This window comes from Rhopalosiphum maidis, chromosome 3 (genome assembly GCF_003676215.2).
Source record: "Rhopalosiphum maidis isolate BTI-1 chromosome 3, ASM367621v3, whole genome shotgun sequence".
In the NCBI taxonomy this organism is placed as follows: Eukaryota; Metazoa; Arthropoda; class Insecta; order Hemiptera; family Aphididae; genus Rhopalosiphum; species Rhopalosiphum maidis.
The window spans coordinates 872,597-894,471 of NC_040879.1; the positions used below are offsets into that span (position 1 = coordinate 872,597).

At 24.6% G+C, this 21,875-nt stretch overlaps 1 protein-coding gene across 4 annotated transcripts in view; it reads left to right on the forward strand.

Annotated features, from left to right (window-relative positions):
- The first annotated feature begins 400 nt into the window (after positions 1-400).
- The window catches only part of LOC113559873 (F-box only protein 2-like), a 52,528-nt gene continuing 31,053 nt past the window's right edge, over positions 401-21,875 (forward strand). The window contains exons 1-25 of one of the 4 annotated variants that reach the window (XM_026965654.1): positions 401-460; positions 1,979-2,135; positions 2,817-2,973; positions 3,659-3,815; positions 4,501-4,657; positions 5,344-5,500; positions 6,186-6,342; positions 7,029-7,185; positions 7,872-8,028; positions 8,715-8,871; positions 9,558-9,714; positions 10,400-10,556; positions 11,243-11,399; positions 12,086-12,242; positions 12,929-13,085; positions 13,772-13,928; positions 14,615-14,771; positions 15,458-15,614; positions 16,301-16,457; positions 17,144-17,300; positions 17,987-18,143; positions 18,830-18,986; positions 19,673-19,829; positions 20,516-20,672; positions 21,359-21,515. The gene's annotated coding sequence lies outside the window, so the exon portion shown is untranslated. Of the gene's footprint in view, positions 461-1,203; positions 1,287-1,978; positions 2,136-2,816; positions 2,974-3,658; positions 3,816-4,500; positions 4,658-5,343; positions 5,501-6,185; positions 6,343-7,028; positions 7,186-7,871; positions 8,029-8,714; positions 8,872-9,557; positions 9,715-10,399; positions 10,557-11,242; positions 11,400-12,085; positions 12,243-12,928; positions 13,086-13,771; positions 13,929-14,614; positions 14,772-15,457; positions 15,615-16,300; positions 16,458-17,143; positions 17,301-17,986; positions 18,144-18,829; positions 18,987-19,672; positions 19,830-20,515; positions 20,673-21,358; positions 21,516-21,875 lie in introns of those variants that run through there. The other 3 variants (XM_026965653.1, XM_026965655.1, XM_026965656.2) reach the window with 3 other exon arrangements.

The following is a 21,875-nucleotide window of genomic DNA, read 5'->3' on the forward strand; positions in this document are numbered from 1 at the left end:
ACCATACAGTTTTACATGTACATAACTCCATGTCATATCAAAATTAAATTTATCTTATCATTTTTTATCAGTTTATATTTCATAACAGTTTGTAGTTTTATACAAGTGTTATGGGTTTTTCAATTGAATATTTTCTTAAATCTTTTGGTTAAAAGAATATAATTGGTTTTAATGTTTCCAACTGTGAATTTATTAGGATTTGTTCTAGGTATAGATTTGTATATATTTTTCATATGGTATTTAATAGTGACATTTTAAATTCCATCCTTTATACTCAATTAATTGACAATTTTTTCTAGATACCAGTACCGCGGATTGTCAATGTAAGCTGGGCATGGATCTTGCATTTGTAATACCTGTGAAACTACTAATATTCTATCTACGTTGATTGAAGATGAACGATAACAATTACATAAACATCAATGATTTTTTGCAATTTCTTTTGTAATGATTATTGATTGTAAGTCATTTTGTCATTACAAATTAAATTTTACAAATCTAAACAAATCTCATAAACACGATTGTCATATAACGTTTCTTCTTAACAATTATATAAGCTACTTAAATGTTTAATGTTACTATTTATTCAATAAGTGATTTCTGTGCTTCTTCATGTATTGATAAATTGTTCTAATGGTAGGATTTACATTTATGTTTTTTGGACGTTAAGTGTAAAAAGTATAAAAACTATTTAATGTATTAAGCATGCTTTAGACATTTTTATTGTTTTAATGGAATCAGAGTTTTGTATAATTAATCAAAATATCAATTACACTGGTTAACAGTGATTTAAAATTTATTTACTTATGATTCCATCTTTAATATTTAACATAAGGGAACCATACAGTTTTACATGTACATTACTCCATGTCATATCAAAATTAAATTTATCTTATCATTTTTTATCAGTTTATATTTAAACAGTTGTAGTTTTATAACAAGTGTTATGGGTTTCAATTGAATATTTTCTTAAATCTTTTGGTTCAAGAATTAAATTTGGTTTTAATGTTTCCAACTGGAATTATTAGGATTTGTTCTAGGTAATAGATTTGTATATATTTTTCAATGGTATTTAATAGTGACATTTAAACTTCCATCCTTTATACTCAATAATTGACAATTTTTTTCTAGATACCAGTACCGCGGATTGTCACGTAAAGCTGGGCATGGATCTTGCATTTGTAATACCTGTGAAACTACTTATATTCTATCTACGTGAAGATGAACGATAACAATTACAAAACATCAATGATTTTTTGCAATTTCTTTTGTAATGATTATTGATTGTAAGTCATTTTGTCATTACAAATTAAATTTAATTTTACAAATCTAAACAAATCTCTATAAAAACACGATTGTCATATAACGTTTCTTCTTAACAATTATATAAGCTACTTAAAATGTTTTATGTTACTATTTATTCATAAGTGATTTTTCTGTGCTTCTTCATGTATTGATAAATTGTTCTAATGGTAGGATTTACATTTATGTTTTTTTGGAACGTTAAGTGTAAAAAGTATATAAAAAACTATTTAATGTATTAAGCATGCTTTAGACATTTTATTGTTGTAATGGAATCAGAGTTTGTATAATTAATCAAAATATCATATTACACTGGTAACAGTGATTTAAAATTTATTTACTTATGAATTCCATCTTTAATATTTAACATAAGGCGAACCATACAGTTTTACATGTACATTACTCCATGTCATATCAAATTAAATTTATCTTATCATTTTTTATCAGTTTATATTTCATAACAGTTTGTAGTTTTATACAAGTGTTATGGGTTTCAATTGAATATTTCTAAATCTTTTGGTTCAACGAATATAATTTGGTTTTTTTAATGTTTCCAACTGTGAATTATTAGGATTTGTTCTAGGTAATAGATTTGTATATATTTTTCATATGGTATTTAATAGTGACATTTAAACTTCCATCCTTTATACTCAATTAATTGACAATTTTTTTCTAGATACCAGTACCGCGGATTGTCAATGTAAGCTGGGCATGGATCTTGCATTTGTAATACCTGTGAAACTACTAATATTCTATCTACGTTGAAGATGAACGATAACAATTACATAAACATCAATGATTTTTTGCAATTTCTTTTGTAATGATTATTGATTGTAAGTTCATTTTGTCATTACAAATTAAATTTACAAATCTAAACAAATCTCTATAAAACACCATTGTCATATAACGTTTCTTCTTAACAATTATATAGCTACTTAATGTTTTAATGTTACTATTTATTCAATAGTGATTTTCTGTGCTTCTTCATGTATTGATAAATTGTTCTAATGGTAGGATTTACATTTATGTTTTTTGGAACGTTAAGTGTAAAAAGTATAAAAACTATTTAATGTATTAAGCATGCTTTAGACATTTTATTGTTGTAATGGAATCAGAGTTTTGTATAATTAATCAAAATATCATATTACACTGGTTAACAGTGATTTAAAATTTATTTACTTATGAATTCCATCTTTAATATTTAACATAAGGCGAACCATACAGTTTTACATGTACATTACTCCATGTCATATCAAAATTAAATTTATCTTATCATTTTTTATCAGTTTATATTTCATAACAGTTTGTAGTTTTATACAAGTGTTATGGGTTTCAATTGAATATTTTCTTAAATCTTTTGGTTCAAAGAATATAATTTGGTTTTAATGTTTCCAACTGTGAATTATTAGGATTTGTTCTAGGTAATAGATTTGTATATATTTTTCATATGGTATTTAATAGTGACATTTAAACTTCCATCCTTTATACTCAATTAATTGACAATTTTTTTCTAGATACCAGTACCGCGGATTGTCAATGTAAGCTGGGCATGGATCTTGCATTTGTAATACCTGTGAAACTACTAATATTCTATCTACGTTGAAGATGAACGATAACAATTACATAAACATCAATGATTTTTTGCAATTTCTTTTGTAATGATTATTGATTGTAAGTTCATTTTGTCATTACAAATTAAATTTTACAAATCTAAACAAATCTCTATAAAACACGATTGTCATATAACGTTTCTTCTTAACAATTATATAAGCTACTTAAATGTTTTAATGTTACTATTTATTCAATAAGTGATTTTCTGTGCTTCTTCATGTATTGATAAATTGTTCTAATGGTAGGATTACATTTATGTTTTTTTGGAACGTTAAGTGTAAAAAGTATAAAAACTATTTAATGTATTAAGCATGCTTTAGACATTTTATTGTTGTAATGGAATCAGAGTTTTGTATAATTAATCAAAATATCATATTACACTGGTTAACAGTGATTTAAAATTTATTTACTTATGAATTCCATCTTTAATATTTAACATAAGGCGAACCATACAGTTTTACATGTACATTACTCCATGTCATATCAAAATTAAATTTATCTTATCATTTTTTATCAGTTTATATTTCATAACAGTTTGTAGTTTTATACAAGTGTTATGGGTTTCAATTGAATATTTTCTTAAATCTTTTGGTTCAAAGAATATAATTTGGTTTTAATGTTTCCAACTGTGAATTATTAGGATTTGTTCTAGGTAATAGATTTGTATATATTTTTCATATGGTATTTAATAGTGACATTTAAACTTCCATCCTTTATACTCAATTAATTGACAATTTTTTTCTAGATACCAGTACCGCGGATTGTCAATGTAAGCTGGGCATGGATCTTGCATTTGTAATACCTGTGAAACTACTAATATTCTATCTACGTTGAAGATGAACGATAACAATTACATAAACATCAATGATTTTTTGCAATTTCTTTTGTAATGATTATTGATTGTAAGTTCATTTTGTCATTACAAATTAAATTTTACAAATCTAAACAAATCTCTATAAAACACGATTGTCATATAACGTTTCTTCTTAACAATTATATAAGCTACTTAAATGTTTTAATGTTACTATTTATTCAATAAGTGATTTTCTGTGCTTCTTCATGTATTGATAAATTGTTCTAATGGTAGGATTTACATTTATGTTTTTTTGGACGTTAAGTGTAAAAAGTATAAAAACTATTTAATGTATTAAGCATGCTTTAGACATTTTATTGTTGTAATGGAATCAGAGTTTTGTATAATTAATCAAAATATCATATTACACTGGTTAACAGTGATTTAAAATTTATTTACTTATGAATTCCATCTTTAATATTTAACATAAGGCGAACCATACAGTTTTACATGTACATTACTCCATGTCATATCAAAATTAAATTTATCTTATCATTTTTTATCAGTTTATATTTCATAACAGTTTGTAGTTTTATACAAGTGTTATGGGTTTCAATTGAATATTTTCTTAAATCTTTTGGTTCAAAGAATATAATTTGGATTTAATGTTTCCAACTGTGAATTATTAGGATTTGTTCTAGGTAATAGATTTGTATATATTTTTCATATGGTATTTAATAGTGACATTTAAACTTCCATCCTTTATACTCAATTAATTGACAATTTTTTTCTAGATACCAGTACCGCGGATTGTCAATGTAAGCTGGGCATGGATCTTGCATTTGTAATACCTGTGAAACTACTAATATTCTATCTACGTTGAAGATGAACGATAACAATTACATAAACATCAATGATTTTTTGCAATTTCTTTTGTAATGATTATTGATTGTAAGTTCATTTTGTCATTACAAATTAAATTTTACAAATCTAAACAAATCTCTATAAAACACCATTGTCATATAACGTTTCTTCTTAACAATTATATAAGCTACTTAAATGTTTTAATGTTACTATTTATTCAATAAGTGATTTTCTGTGCTTCTTCATGTATTGATAAATTGTTCTAATGGTAGGATTTACATTTATGTTTTTTTGGAACGTTAAGTGTAAAAAGTATAAAAACTATTTAATGTATTAAGCATGCTTTAGACATTTTATTGTTGTAATGGAATCAGAGTTTTGTATAATTAATCAAAATATCATATTACACTGGTTAACAGTGATTTAAAATTTATTTACTTATGAATTCCATCTTTAATATTTAACATAAGGCGAACCATACAGTTTTACATGTACATTACTCCATGTCATATCAAAATTAAATTTATCTTATCATTTTTTATCAGTTTATATTTCATAACAGTTTGTAGTTTTATACAAGTGTTATGGGTTTCAATTGAATATTTTCTTAAATCTTTTGGTTCAAAGAATATAATTTGGATTTAATGTTTCCAACTGTGAATTATTAGGATTTGTTCTAGGTAATAGATTTGTATATATTTTTCATATGGTATTTAATAGTGACATTTAAACTTCCATCCTTTATACTCAATTAATTGACAATTTTTTTCTAGATACCAGTACCGCGGATTGTCAATGTAAGCTGGGCATGGATCTTGCATTTGTAATACCTGTGAAACTACTAATATTCTATCTACGTTGAAGATGAACGATAACAATTACATAAACATCAATGATTTTTTGCAATTTCTTTTGTAATGATTATTGATTGTAAGTTCATTTTGTCATTACAAATTAAATTTTACAAATCTAAACAAATCTCTATAAAACACCATTGTCATATAACGTTTCTTCTTAACAATTATATAAGCTACTTAAATGTTTTAATGTTACTATTTATTCAATAAGTGATTTTCTGTGCTTCTTCATGTATTGATAAATTGTTCTAATGGTAGGATTTACATTTATGTTTTTTTGGAACGTTAAGTGTAAAAAGTATAAAAACTATTTAATGTATTAAGCATGCTTTAGACATTTTATTGTTGTAATGGAATCAGAGTTTTGTATATTAATCAAAATATCAAATTACACTGGTTAACAGTGATTTAAAATTTATTTACTTATGAATTCCATCTTTAATATTTAACATAAGGCGAACCATACAGTTTTACATGTACATTACTCCATGTCATATCAAAATTAAATTTATCTTATCATTTTTTATCAGTTTATATTTCATAACAGTTTGTAGTTTTATACAAGTGTTATGGGTTTCAATTGAATATTTTCTTAAATCTTTTGGTTCAAAGAATATAATTTGGATTTAATGTTTCCAACTGTGAATTATTAGGATTTGTTCTAGGTAATAGATTTGTATATATTTTTCATATGGTATTTAATAGTGACATTTAAACTTCCATCCTTTATACTCAATTAATTGACAATTTTTTTCTAGATACCAGTACCGCGGATTGTCAATGTAAGCTGGGCATGGATCTTGCATTTGTAATACCTGTGAAACTACTAATATTCTATCTACGTTGAAGATGAACGATAACAATTACATAAACATCAATGATTTATTGCAATTTCTTTTGTAATGATTATTGATTGTAAGTTCATTTTGTCATTACAAATTAAATTTTACAAATCTAAACAAATCTCTATAAAACACCATTGTCATATAACGTTTCTTCTTAACAATTATATAAGCTACTTAAATGTTTTAATGTTACTATTTATTCAATAAGTGATTTTCTGTGCTTCTTCATGTATTGATAAATTGTTCTAATGGTAGGATTTACATTTATGTTTTTTTGGAACGTTAAGTGTAAAAAGTATAAAAACTATTTAATGTATTAAGCATGCTTTAGACATTTTATTGTTGTAATGGAATCAGAGTTTTGTATAATTAATCAAAATATCATATTACACTGGTTAACAGTGATTTAAAATTTATTTACTTATGAATTCCATCTTTAATATTTAACATAAGGCGAACCATACAGTTTTACATGTACATTACTCCATGTCATATCAAAATTAAATTTATCTTATCATTTTTTATCAGTTTATATTTCATAACAGTTTGTAGTTTTATACAAGTGTTATGGGTTTCAATTGAATATTTTCTTAAATCTTTTGGTTCAAAGAATATAATTTGGATTTAATGTTTCCAACTGTGAATTATTAGGATTTGTTCTAGGTAATAGATTTGTATATATTTTTCATATGGTATTTAATAGTGACATTTAAACTTCCATCCTTTATACTCAATTAATTGACAATTTTTTTCTAGATACCAGTACCGCGGATTGTCAATGTAAGCTGGGCATGGATCTTGCATTTGTAATACCTGTGAAACTACTAATATTCTATCTACGTTGAAGATGAACGATAACAATTACATAAACATCAATGATTTTTTGCAATTTCTTTTGTAATGATTATTGATTGTAAGTTCATTTTGTCATTACAAATTAAATTTTACAAATCTAAACAAATCTCTATAAAACACCATTGTCATATAACGTTTCTTCTTAACAATTATATAAGCTACTTAAATGTTTTAATGTTACTATTTATTCAATAAGTGATTTTCTGTGCTTCTTCATGTATTGATAAATTGTTCTAATGGTAGGATTTACATTTATGTTTTTTTGGAACGTTAAGTGTAAAAAGTATAAAAACTATTTAATGTATTAAGCATGCTTTAGACATTTTATTGTTGTAATGGAATCAGAGTTTTGTATAATTAATCAAAATATCATATTACACTGGTTAACAGTGATTTAAAATTTATTTACTTATGAATTCCATCTTTAATATTTAACATAAGGCGAACCATACAGTTTTACATGTACATTACTCCATGTCATATCAAAATTAAATTTATCTTATCATTTTTTATCAGTTTATATTTCATAACAGTTTGTAGTTTTATACAAGTGTTATGGGTTTCAATTGAATATTTTCTTAAATCTTTTGGTTCAAAGAATATAATTTGGATTTAATGTTTCCAACTGTGAATTATTAGGATTTGTTCTAGGTAATAGATTTGTATATATTTTTCATATGGTATTTAATAGTGACATTTAAACTTCCATCCTTTATACTCAATTAATTGACAATTTTTTTCTAGATACCAGTACCGCGGATTGTCAATGTAAGCTGGGCATGGATCTTGCATTTGTAATACCTGTGAAACTACTAATATTCTATCTACGTTGAAGATGAACGATAACAATTACATAAACATCAATGATTTTTTGCAATTTCTTTTGTAATGATTATTGATTGTAAGTTCATTTTGTCATTACAAATTAAATTTTACAAATCTAAACAAATCTCTATAAAACACGATTGTCATATAACGTTTCTTCTTAACAATTATATAAGCTACTTAAATGTTTTAATGTTACTATTTATTCAATAAGTGATTTTCTGTGCTTCTTCATGTATTGATAAATTGTTCTAATGGTAGGATTTACATTTATGTTTTTTTGGAACGTTAAGTGTAAAAAGTATAAAAACTATTTAATGTATTAAGCATGCTTTAGACATTTTATTGTTGTAATGGAATCAGAGTTTTGTATAATTAATCAAAATATCATATTACACTGGTTAACAGTGATTTAAAATTTATTTACTTATGAATTCCATCTTTAATATTTAACATAAGGCGAACCATACAGTTTTACATGTACATTACTCCATGTCATATCAAAATTAAATTTATCTTATCATTTTTTATCAGTTTATATTTCATAACAGTTTGTAGTTTTATACAAGTGTTATGGGTTTCAATTGAATATTTTCTTAAATCTTTTGGTTCAAAGAATATAATTTGGTTTTAATGTTTCCAACTGTGAATTATTAGGATTTGTTCTAGGTAATAGATTTGTATATATTTTTCATATGGTATTTAATAGTGACATTTAAACTTCCATCCTTTATACTCAATTAATTGACAATTTTTTTCTAGATACCAGTACCGCGGATTGTCAATGTAAGCTGGGCATGGATCTTGCATTTGTAATACCTGTGAAACTACTAATATTCTATCTACGTTGAAGATGAACGATAACAATTACATAAACATCAATGATTTTTTGCAATTTCTTTTGTAATGATTATTGATTGTAAGTTCATTTTGTCATTACAAATTAAATTTTACAAATCTAAACAAATCTCTATAAAACACGATTGTCATATAACGTTTCTTCTTAACAATTATATAAGCTACTTAAATGTTTTAATGTTACTATTTATTCAATAAGTGATTTTCTGTGCTTCTTCATGTATTGATAAATTGTTCTAATGGTAGGATTTACATTTATGTTTTTTTGGAACGTTAAGTGTAAAAAGTATAAAAACTATTTAATGTATTAAGCATGCTTTAGACATTTTATTGTTGTAATGGAATCAGAGTTTTGTATAATTAATCAAAATATCATATTACACTGGTTAACAGTGATTTAAAATTTATTTACTTATGAATTCCATCTTTAATATTTAACATAAGGCGAACCATACAGTTTTACATGTACATTACTCCATGTCATATCAAAATTAAATTTATCTTATCATTTTTTATCAGTTTATATTTCATAACAGTTTGTAGTTTTATACAAGTGTTATGGGTTTCAATTGAATATTTTCTTAAATCTTTTGGTTCAAAGAATATAATTTGGTTTTAATGTTTCCAACTGTGAATTATTAGGATTTGTTCTAGGTAATAGATTTGTATATATTTTTCATATGGTATTTAATAGTGACATTTAAACTTCCATCCTTTATACTCAATTAATTGACAATTTTTTTCTAGATACCAGTACCGCGGATTGTCAATGTAAGCTGGGCATGGATCTTGCATTTGTAATACCTGTGAAACTACTAATATTCTATCTACGTTGAAGATGAACGATAACAATTACATAAACATCAATGATTTTTTGCAATTTCTTTTGTAATGATTATTGATTGTAAGTTCATTTTGTCATTACAAATTAAATTTTACAAATCTAAACAAATCTCTATAAAACACGATTGTCATATAACGTTTCTTCTTAACAATTATATAAGCTACTTAAATGTTTTAATGTTACTATTTATTCAATAAGTGATTTTCTGTGCTTCTTCATGTATTGATAAATTGTTCTAATGGTAGGATTTACATTTATGTTTTTTTGGAACGTTAAGTGTAAAAAGTATAAAAACTATTTAATGTATTAAGCATGCTTTAGACATTTTATTGTTGTAATGGAATCAGAGTTTTGTATAATTAATCAAAATATCATATTACACTGGTTAACAGTGATTTAAAATTTATTTACTTATGAATTCCATCTTTAATATTTAACATAAGGCGAACCATACAGTTTTACATGTACATTACTCCATGTCATATCAAAATTAAATTTATCTTATCATTTTTTATCAGTTTATATTTCATAACAGTTTGTAGTTTTATACAAGTGTTATGGGTTTCAATTGAATATTTTCTTAAATCTTTTGGTTCAAAGAATATAATTTGGTTTAATGTTTCCAACTGTGAATTATTAGGATTTGTTCTAGGTAATAGATTTGTATATATTTTTCATATGGTATTTAATAGTGACATTTAAACTTCCATCCTTTATACTCAATTAATTGACAATTTTTTTCTAGATACCAGTACCGCGGATTGTCAATGTAAGCTGGGCATGGATCTTGCATTTGTAATACCTGTGAAACTACTAATATTCTATCTACGTTGAAGATGAACGATAACAATTACATAAACATCAATGATTTTTTGCAATTTCTTTTGTAATGATTATTGATTGTAAGTTCATTTTGTCATTACAAATTAAATTTTACAAATCTAAACAAATCTCTATAAAACACGATTGTCATATAACGTTTCTTCTTAACAATTATATAAGCTACTTAAATGTTTTAATGTTACTATTTATTCAATAAGTGATTTTCTGTGCTTCTTCATGTATTGATAAATTGTTCTAATGGTAGGATTTACATTTATGTTTTTTTGGAACGTTAAGTGTAAAAAGTATAAAAACTATTTAATGTATTAAGCATGCTTTAGACATTTTATTGTTGTAATGGAATCAGAGTTTTGTATAATTAATCAAAATATCATATTACACTGGTTAACAGTGATTTAAAATTTATTTACTTATGAATTCCATCTTTAATATTTAACATAAGGCGAACCATACAGTTTTACATGTACATTACTCCATGTCATATCAAAATTAAATTTATCTTATCATTTTTTATCAGTTTATATTTCATAACAGTTTGTAGTTTTATACAAGTGTTATGGGTTTCAATTGAATATTTTCTTAAATCTTTTGGTTCAAAGAATATAATTTGGTTTTAATGTTTCCAACTGTGAATTATTAGGATTTGTTCTAGGTAATAGATTTGTATATATTTTTCATATGGTATTTAATAGTGACATTTAAACTTCCATCCTTTATACTCAATTAATTGACAATTTTTTTCTAGATACCAGTACCGCGGATTGTCAATGTAAGCTGGGCATGGATCTTGCATTTGTAATACCTGTGAAACTACTAATATTCTATCTACGTTGAAGATGAACGATAACAATTACATAAACATCAATGATTTTTTGCAATTTCTTTTGTAATGATTATTGATTGTAAGTTCATTTTGTCATTACAAATTAAATTTTACAAATCTAAACAAATCTCTATAAAACACGATTGTCATATAACGTTTCTTCTTAACAATTATATAAGCTACTTAAATGTTTTAATGTTACTATTTATTCAATAAGTGATTTTCTGTGCTTCTTCATGTATTGATAAATTGTTCTAATGGTAGGATTTACATTTATGTTTTTTTGGAACGTTAAGTGTAAAAAGTATAAAAACTATTTAATGTATTAAGCATGCTTTAGACATTTTATTGTTGTAATGGAATCAGAGTTTTGTATAATTAATCAAAATATCATATTACACTGGTTAACAGTGATTTAAAATTTATTTACTTATGAATTCCATCTTTAATATTTAACATAAGGCGAACCATACAGTTTTACATGTACATTACTCCATGTCATATCAAAATTAAATTTATCTTATCATTTTTTATCAGTTTATATTTCATAACAGTTTGTAGTTTTATACAAGTGTTATGGGTTTCAATTGAATATTTTCTTAAATCTTTTGGTTCAAAGAATATAATTTGGTTTTAATGTTTCCAACTGTGAATTATTAGGATTTGTTCTAGGTAATAGATTTGTATATATTTTTCATATGGTATTTAATAGTGACATTTAAACTTCCATCCTTTATACTCAATTAATTGACAATTTTTTTCTAGATACCAGTACCGCGGATTGTCAATGTAAGCTGGGCATGGATCTTGCATTTGTAATACCTGTGAAACTACTAATATTCTATCTACGTTGAAGATGAACGATAACAATTACATAAACATCAATGATTTTTTGCAATTTCTTTTGTAATGATTATTGATTGTAAGTTCATTTTGTCATTACAAATTAAATTTTACAAATCTAAACAAATCTCTATAAAACACGATTGTCATATAACGTTTCTTCTTAACAATTATATAAGCTACTTAAATGTTTTAATGTTACTATTTATTCAATAAGTGATTTTCTGTGCTTCTTCATGTATTGATAAATTGTTCTAATGGTAGGATTTACATTTATGTTTTTTTGGAACGTTAAGTGTAAAAAGTATAAAAACTATTTAATGTATTAAGCATGCTTTAGACATTTTATTGTTGTAATGGAATCAGAGTTTTGTATAATTAATCAAAATATCATATTACACTGGTTAACAGTGATTTAAAATTTATTTACTTATGAATTCCATCTTTAATATTTAACATAAGGCGAACCATACAGTTTTACATGTACATTACTCCATGTCATATCAAAATTAAATTTATCTTATCATTTTTTATCAGTTTATATTTCATAACAGTTTGTAGTTTTATACAAGTGTTATGGGTTTCAATTGAATATTTTCTTAAATCTTTTGGTTCAAAGAATATAATTTGGTTTTAATGTTTCCAACTGTGAATTATTAGGATTTGTTCTAGGTAATAGATTTGTATATATTTTTCATATGGTATTTAATAGTGACATTTAAACTTCCATCCTTTATACTCAATTAATTGACAATTTTTTTCTAGATACCAGTACCGCGGATTGTCAATGTAAGCTGGGCATGGATCTTGCATTTGTAATACCTGTGAAACTACTAATATTCTATCTACGTTGAAGATGAACGATAACAATTACATAAACATCAATGATTTTTTGCAATTTCTTTTGTAATGATTATTGATTGTAAGTTCATTTTGTCATTACAAATTAAATTTTACAAATCTAAACAAATCTCTATAAAACACGATTGTCATATAACGTTTCTTCTTAACAATTATATAAGCTACTTAAATGTTTTAATGTTACTATTTATTCAATAAGTGATTTTCTGTGCTTCTTCATGTATTGATAAATTGTTCTAATGGTAGGATTTACATTTATGTTTTTTTGGAACGTTAAGTGTAAAAAGTATAAAAACTATTTAATGTATTAAGCATGCTTTAGACATTTTATTGTTGTAATGGAATCAGAGTTTTGTATAATTAATCAAAATATCATATTACACTGGTTAACAGTGATTTAAAATTTATTTACTTATGAATTCCATCTTTAATATTTAACATAAGGCGAACCATACAGTTTTACATGTACATTACTCCATGTCATATCAAAATTAAATTTATCTTATCATTTTTTATCAGTTTATATTTCATAACAGTTTGTAGTTTTATACAAGTGTTATGGGTTTCAATTGAATATTTTCTTAAATCTTTTGGTTCAAAGAATATAATTTGGTTTTAATGTTTCCAACTGTGAATTATTAGGATTTGTTCTAGGTAATAGATTTGTATATATTTTTCATATGGTATTTAATAGTGACATTTAAACTTCCATCCTTTATACTCAATTAATTGACAATTTTTTTCTAGATACCAGTACCGCGGATTGTCAATGTAAGCTGGGCATGGATCTTGCATTTGTAATACCTGTGAAACTACTAATATTCTATCTACGTTGAAGATGAACGATAACAATTACATAAACATCAATGATTTTTTGCAATTTCTTTTGTAATGATTATTGATTGTAAGTTCATTTTGTCATTACAAATTAAATTTTACAAATCTAAACAAATCTCTATAAAACACGATTGTCATATAACGTTTCTTCTTAACAATTATATAAGCTACTTAAATGTTTTAATGTTACTATTTATTCAATAAGTGATTTTCTGTGCTTCTTCATGTATTGATAAATTGTTCTAATGGTAGGATTTACATTTATGTTTTTTTGGAACGTTAAGTGTAAAAAGTATAAAAACTATTTAATGTATTAAGCATGCTTTAGACATTTTATTGTTGTAATGGAATCAGAGTTTTGTATAATTAATCAAAATATCATATTACACTGGTTAACAGTGATTTAAAATTTATTTACTTATGAATTCCATCTTTAATATTTAACATAAGGCGAACCATACAGTTTTACATGTACATTACTCCATGTCATATCAAAATTAAATTTATCTTATCATTTTTTATCAGTTTATATTTCATAACAGTTTGTAGTTTTATACAAGTGTTATGGGTTTCAATTGAATATTTTCTTAAATCTTTTGGTTCAAAGAATATAATTTGGTTTTAATGTTTCCAACTGTGAATTATTAGGATTTGTTCTAGGTAATAGATTTGTATATATTTTTCATATGGTATTTAATAGTGACATTTAAACTTCCATCCTTTATACTCAATTAATTGACAATTTTTTTCTAGATACCAGTACCGCGGATTGTCAATGTAAGCTGGGCATGGATCTTGCATTTGTAATACCTGTGAAACTACTAATATTCTATCTACGTTGAAGATGAACGATAACAATTACATAAACATCAATGATTTTTTGCAATTTCTTTTGTAATGATTATTGATTGTAAGTTCATTTTGTCATTACAAATTAAATTTTACAAATCTAAACAAATCTCTATAAAACACGATTGTCATATAACGTTTCTTCTTAACAATTATATAAGCTACTTAAATGTTTTAATGTTACTATTTATTCAATAAGTGATTTTCTGTGCTTCTTCATGTATTGATAAATTGTTCTAATGGTAGGATTTACATTTATGTTTTTTTGGAACGTTAAGTGTAAAAAGTATAAAAACTATTTAATGTATTAAGCATGCTTTAGACATTTTATTGTTGTAATGGAATCAGAGTTTTGTATAATTAATCAAAATATCATATTACACTGGTTAACAGTGATTTAAAATTTATTTACTTATGAATTCCATCTTTAATATTTAACATAAGGCGAACCATACAGTTTTACATGTACATTACTCCATGTCATATCAAAATTAAATTTATCTTATCATTTTTTATCAGTTTATATTTCATAACAGTTTGTAGTTTTATACAAGTGTTATGGGTTTCAATTGAATATTTTCTTAAATCTTTTGGTTCAAAGAATATAATTTGGTTTTAATGTTTCCAACTGTGAATTATTAGGATTTGTTCTAGGTAATAGATTTGTATATATTTTTCATATGGTATTTAATAGTGACATTTAAACTTCCATCCTTTATACTCAATTAATTGACAATTTTTTTCTAGATACCAGTACCGCGGATTGTCAATGTAAGCTGGGCATGGATCTTGCATTTGTAATACCTGTGAAACTACTAATATTCTATCTACGTTGAAGATGAACGATAACAATTACATAAACATCAATGATTTTTTGCAATTTCTTTTGTAATGATTATTGATTGTAAGTTCATTTTGTCATTACAAATTAAATTTTACAAATCTAAACAAATCTCTATAAAACACGATTGTCATATAACGTTTCTTCTTAACAATTATATAAGCTACTTAAATGTTTTAATGTTACTATTTATTCAATAAGTGATTTTCTGTGCTTCTTCATGTATTGATAAATTGTTCTAATGGTAGGATTTACATTTATGTTTTTTTGGAACGTTAAGTGTAAAAAGTATAAAAACTATTTAATGTATTAAGCATGCTTTAGACATTTTATTGTTGTAATGGAATCAGAGTTTTGTATAATTAATCAAAATATCATATTACACTGGTTAACAGTGATTTAAAATTTATTTACTTATGAATTCCATCTTTAATATTTAACATAAGGCGAACCATACAGTTTTACATGTACATTACTCCATGTCATATCAAAATTAAATTTATCTTATCATTTTTTATCAGTTTATATTTCATAACAGTTTGTAGTTTTATACAAGTGTTATGGGTTTCAATTGAATATTTTCTTAAATCTTTTGGTTCAAAGAATATAATTTGGTTTTAATGTTTCCAACTGTGAATTATTAGGATTTGTTCTAGGTAATAGATTTGTATATATTTTTCATATGGTATTTAATAGTGACATTTAAACTTCCATCCTTTATACTCAATTAATTGACAATTTTTTTCTAGATACCAGTACCGCGGATTGTCAATGTAAGCTGGGCATGGATCTTGCATTTGTAATACCTGTGAAACTACTAATATTCTATCTACGTTGAAGATGAACGATAACAATTACATAAACATCAATGATTTTTTGCAATTTCTTTTGTAATGATTATTGATTGTAAGTTCATTTTGTCATTACAAATTAAATTTTACAAATCTAAACAAATCTCTATAAAACACGATTGTCATATAACGTTTCTTCTTAACAATTATATAAGCTACTTAAATGTTTTAATGTTACTATTTATTCAATAAGTGATTTTCTGTGCTTCTTCATGTATTGATAAATTGTTCTAATGGTAGGATTTACATTTATGTTTTTTTGGAACGTTAAGTGTAAAAAGTATAAAAACTATTTAATGTATTAAGCATGCTTTAGACATTTTATTGTTGTAATGGAATCAGAGTTTTGTATAATTAATCAAAATATCATATTACACTGGTTAACAGTGATTTAAAATTTATTTACTTATGAATTCCATCTTTAATATTTAACATAAGGCGAACCATACAGTTTTACATGTACATTACTCCATGTCATATCAAAATTAAATTTATCTTATCATTTTTTATCAGTTTATATTTCATAACAGTTTGTAGTTTTATACAAGTGTTATGGGTTTCAATTGAATATTTTCTTAAATCTTTTGGTTCAAAGAATATAATTTGGTTTTAATGTTTCCAACTGTGAATTATTAGGATTTGTTCTAGGTAATAGATTTGTATATATTTTTCATATGGTATTTAATAGTGACATTTAAACTTCCATCCTTTATACTCAATTAATTGACAATTTTTTTCTAGATACCAGTACCGCGGATTGTCAATGTAAGCTGGGCATGGATCTTGCATTTGTAATACCTGTGAAACTACTAATATTCTATCTACGTTGAAGATGAACGATAACAATTACATAAACATCAATGATTTTTTGCAATTTCTTTTGTAATGATTATTGATTGTAAGTTCATTTTGTCATTACAAATTAAATTTTACAAATCTAAACAAATCTCTATAAAACACGATTGTCATATAACGTTTCTTCTTAACAATTATATAAGCTACTTAAATGTTTTAATGTTACTATTTATTCAATAAGTGATTTTCTGTGCTTCTTCATGTATTGATAAATTGTTCTAATGGTAGGATTTACATTTATGTTTTTTTGGAACGTTAAGTGTAAAAAGTATAAAAACTATTTAATGTATTAAGCATGCTTTAGACATTTTATTGTTGTAATGGAATCAGAGTTTTGTATAATTAATCAAAATATCATATTACACTGGTTAACAGTGATTTAAAATTTATTTACTTATGAATTCCATCTTTAATATTTAACATAAGGCGAACCATACAGTTTTACATGTACATTACTCCATGTCATATCAAAATTAAATTTATCTTATCATTTTTTATCAGTTTATATTTCATAACAGTTTGTAGTTTTATACAAGTGTTATGGGTTTCAATTGAATATTTTCTTAAATCTTTTGGTTCAAAGAATATAATTTGGTTTTAATGTTTCCAACTGTGAATTATTAGGATTTGTTCTAGGTAATAGATTTGTATATATTTTTCATATGGTATTTAATAGTGACATTTAAACTTCCATCCTTTATACTCAATTAATTGACAATTTTTTTCTAGATACCAGTACCGCGGATTGTCAATGTAAGCTGGGCATGGATCTTGCATTTGTAATACCTGTGAAACTACTAATATTCTATCTACGTTGAAGATGAACGATAACAATTACATAAACATCAATGATTTTTTGCAATTTCTTTTGTAATGATTATTGATTGTAAGTTCATTTTGTCATTACAAATTAAATTTTACAAATCTAAACAAATCTCTATAAAACACGATTGTCATATAACGTTTCTTCTTAACAATTATATAAGCTACTTAAATGTTTTAATGTTACTATTTATTCAATAAGTGATTTTCTGTGCTTCTTCATGTATTGATAAATTGTTCTAATGGTAGGATTTACATTTATGTTTTTTTGGAACGTTAAGTGTAAAAAGTATAAAAACTATTTAATGTATTAAGCATGCTTTAGACATTTTATTGTTGTAATGGAATCAGAGTTTTGTATAATTAATCAAAATATCATATTACACTGGTTAACAGTGATTTAAAATTTATTTACTTATGAATTCCATCTTTAATATTTAACATAAGGCGAACCATACAGTTTTACATGTACATTACTCCATGTCATATCAAAATTAAATTTATCTTATCATTTTTTATCAGTTTATATTTCATAACAGTTTGTAGTTTTATACAAGTGTTATGGGTTTCAATTGAATATTTTCTTAAATCTTTTGGTTCAAAGAATATAATTTGGTTTTAATGTTTCCAACTGTGAATTATTAGGATTTGTTCTAGGTAATAGATTTGTATATATTTTTCATATGGTATTTAATAGTGACATTTAAACTTCCATCCTTTATACTCAATTAATTGACAATTTTTTTCTAGATACCAGTACCGCGGATTGTCAATGTAAGCTGGGCATGGATCTTGCATTTGTAATACCTGTGAAACTACTAATATTCTATCTACGTTGAAGATGAACGATAACAATTACATAAACATCAATGATTTTTTGCAATTTCTTTTGTAATGATTATTGATTGTAAGTTCATTTTGTCATTACAAATTAAATTTTACAAATCTAAACAAATCTCTATAAAACACGATTGTCATATAACGTTTCTTCTTAACAATTATATAAGCTACTTAAATGTTTTAATGTTACTATTTATTCAATAAGTGATTTTCTGTGCTTCTTCATGTATTGATAAATTGTTCTAATGGTAGGATTTACATTTATGTTTTTTTGGAACGTTAAGTGTAAAAAGTATAAAAACTATTTAATGTATTAAGCATGCTTTAGACATTTTATTGTTGTAATGGAATCAGAGTTTTGTATAATTAATCAAAATATCATATTACACTGGTTAACAGTGATTTAAAATTTATTTACTTATGAATTCCATCTTTAATATTTAACATAAGGCGAACCATACAGTTTTACATGTACATTACTCCATGTCATATCAAAATTAAATTTATCTTATCATTTTTTATCAGTTTATATTTCATAACAGTTTGTAGTTTTATACAAGTGTTATGGGTTTCAATTGAATATTTTCTTAAATCTTTTGGTTCAAAGAATATAATTTGGTTTTAATGTTTCCAACTGTGAATTATTAGGATTTGTTCTAGGTAATAGATTTGTATATATTTTTCATATGGTATTTAATAGTGACATTTAAACTTCCATCCTTTATACTCAATTAATTGACAATTTTTTTCTAGATACCAGTACCGCGGATTGTCAATGTAAGCTGGGCATGGATCTTGCATTTGTAATACCTGTGAAACTACTAATATTCTATCTACGTTGAAGATGAACGATAACAATTACATAAACATCAATGATTTTTTGCAATTTCTTTTGTAATGATTATTGATTGTAAGTTCATTTTGTCATTACAAATTAAATTTTACAAATCTAAACAAATCTCTATAAAACACCATTGTCATATAACGTTTCTTCTTAACAATTATATAAGCTACTTAAATGTTTTAATGTTACTATTTATTCAATAAGTGATTTTCTGTGCTTCTTCATGTATTGATAAATTGTTCTAATGGTAGGATTTACATTTATGTTTTTTTGGAACGTTAAGTGTAAAAAGTATAAAAACTATTTAATGTATTAAGCATGCTTTAGACATTTTATTGTTGTAATGGAATCAGAGTTTTGTATAATTAATCAAAATATCATATTACACTGGTTAACAGTGATTTAAAATTTATTTACTTATGAATTCCATCTTTAATATTTAACATAAGGCGAACCATACAGTTTTACATGTACATTACTCCATGTCATATCAAAATTAAATTTATCTTATCATTTTTTATCAGTTTATATTTCATAACAGTTTGTAGTTTTATACAAGTGTTATGGGTTTCAATTGAATATTTTCTTAAATCTTTTGGTTCAAAGAATATAATTTGGTTTTAATGTTTCCAACTGTGAATTATTAGGATTTGTTCTAGGTAATAGATTTGTATATATTTTTCATATGGTATTTAATAGTGACATTTAAACTTCCATCCTTTATACTCAATTAATTGACAATTTTTTTCTAGATACCAGTACCGCGGATTGTCAATGTAAGCTGGGCATGGATCTTGCATTTGTAATACCTGTGAAACTACTAATATTCTATCTACGTTGAAGATGAACGATAACAATTACATAAACATCAATGATTTTTTGCAATTTCTTTTGTAATGATTATTGATTGTAAGTTCATTTTGTCATTACAAATTAAATTTTACAAATCTAAACAAATCTCTATAAAACACGATTGTCATATAACGTTTCTTCTTAACAATTATATAAGCTACTTAAATGTTTTAATGTTACTATTTATTCAATAAGTGATTTTCTGTGCTTCTTCATGTATTGATAAATTGTTCTAATGGTAGGATTTACATTTATGTTTTTTTGGAACGTTAAGTGTAAAAAGTATAAAAACTATTTAATGTATTAAGCATGCTTTAGACATTTTATTGTTGTAATGGAATCAGAGTTTTGTATAATTAATCAAAATATCATATTACACTGGTTAACAGTGATTTAAAATTTATTTACTTATGAATTCCATCTTTAATATTTAACATAAGGCGAACCATACAGTTTTACATGTACATTACTCCATGTCATATCAAAATTAAATTTATCTTATCATTTTTTATCAGTTTATATTTCATAACAGTTTGTAGTTTTATACAAGTGTTATGGGTTTCAATTGAATATTTTCTTAAATCTTTTGGTTCAAAGAATATAATTTGGTTTTAATGTTTCCAACTGTGAATTATTAGGATTTGTTCTAGGTAATAGATTTGTATATATTTTTCATATGGTATTTAATAGTGACATTTAAACTTCCATCCTTTATACTCAATTAATTGACAATTTTTTTCTAGATACCAGTACCGCGGATTGTCAATGTAAGCTGGGCATGGATCTTGCATTTGTAATACCTGTGAAACTACTAATATTCTATCTACGTTGAAGATGAACGATAACAATTACATAAACATCAATGATTTTTTGCAATTTCTTTTGTAATGATTATTGATTGTAAGTTCATTTTGTCATTACAAATTAAATTTTACAAATCTAAACAAATCTCTATAAAACACGATTGTCATATAACGTTTCTTCTTAACAATTATATAAGCTACTTAAATGTTTTAATGTTACTATTTATTCAATAAGTGATTTTCTGTGCTTCTTCATGTATTGATAAATTGTTCTAATGGTAGGATTTACATTTATGTTTTTTTGGAACGTTAAGTGTAAAAAGTATAAAAACTATTTAATGTATTAAGCATGCTTTAGACATTTTATTGTTGTAATGGAATCAGAGTTTTGTATAATTAATCAAAATATCATATTACACTGGTTAACAGTGATTTAAAATTTATTTACTTATGAATT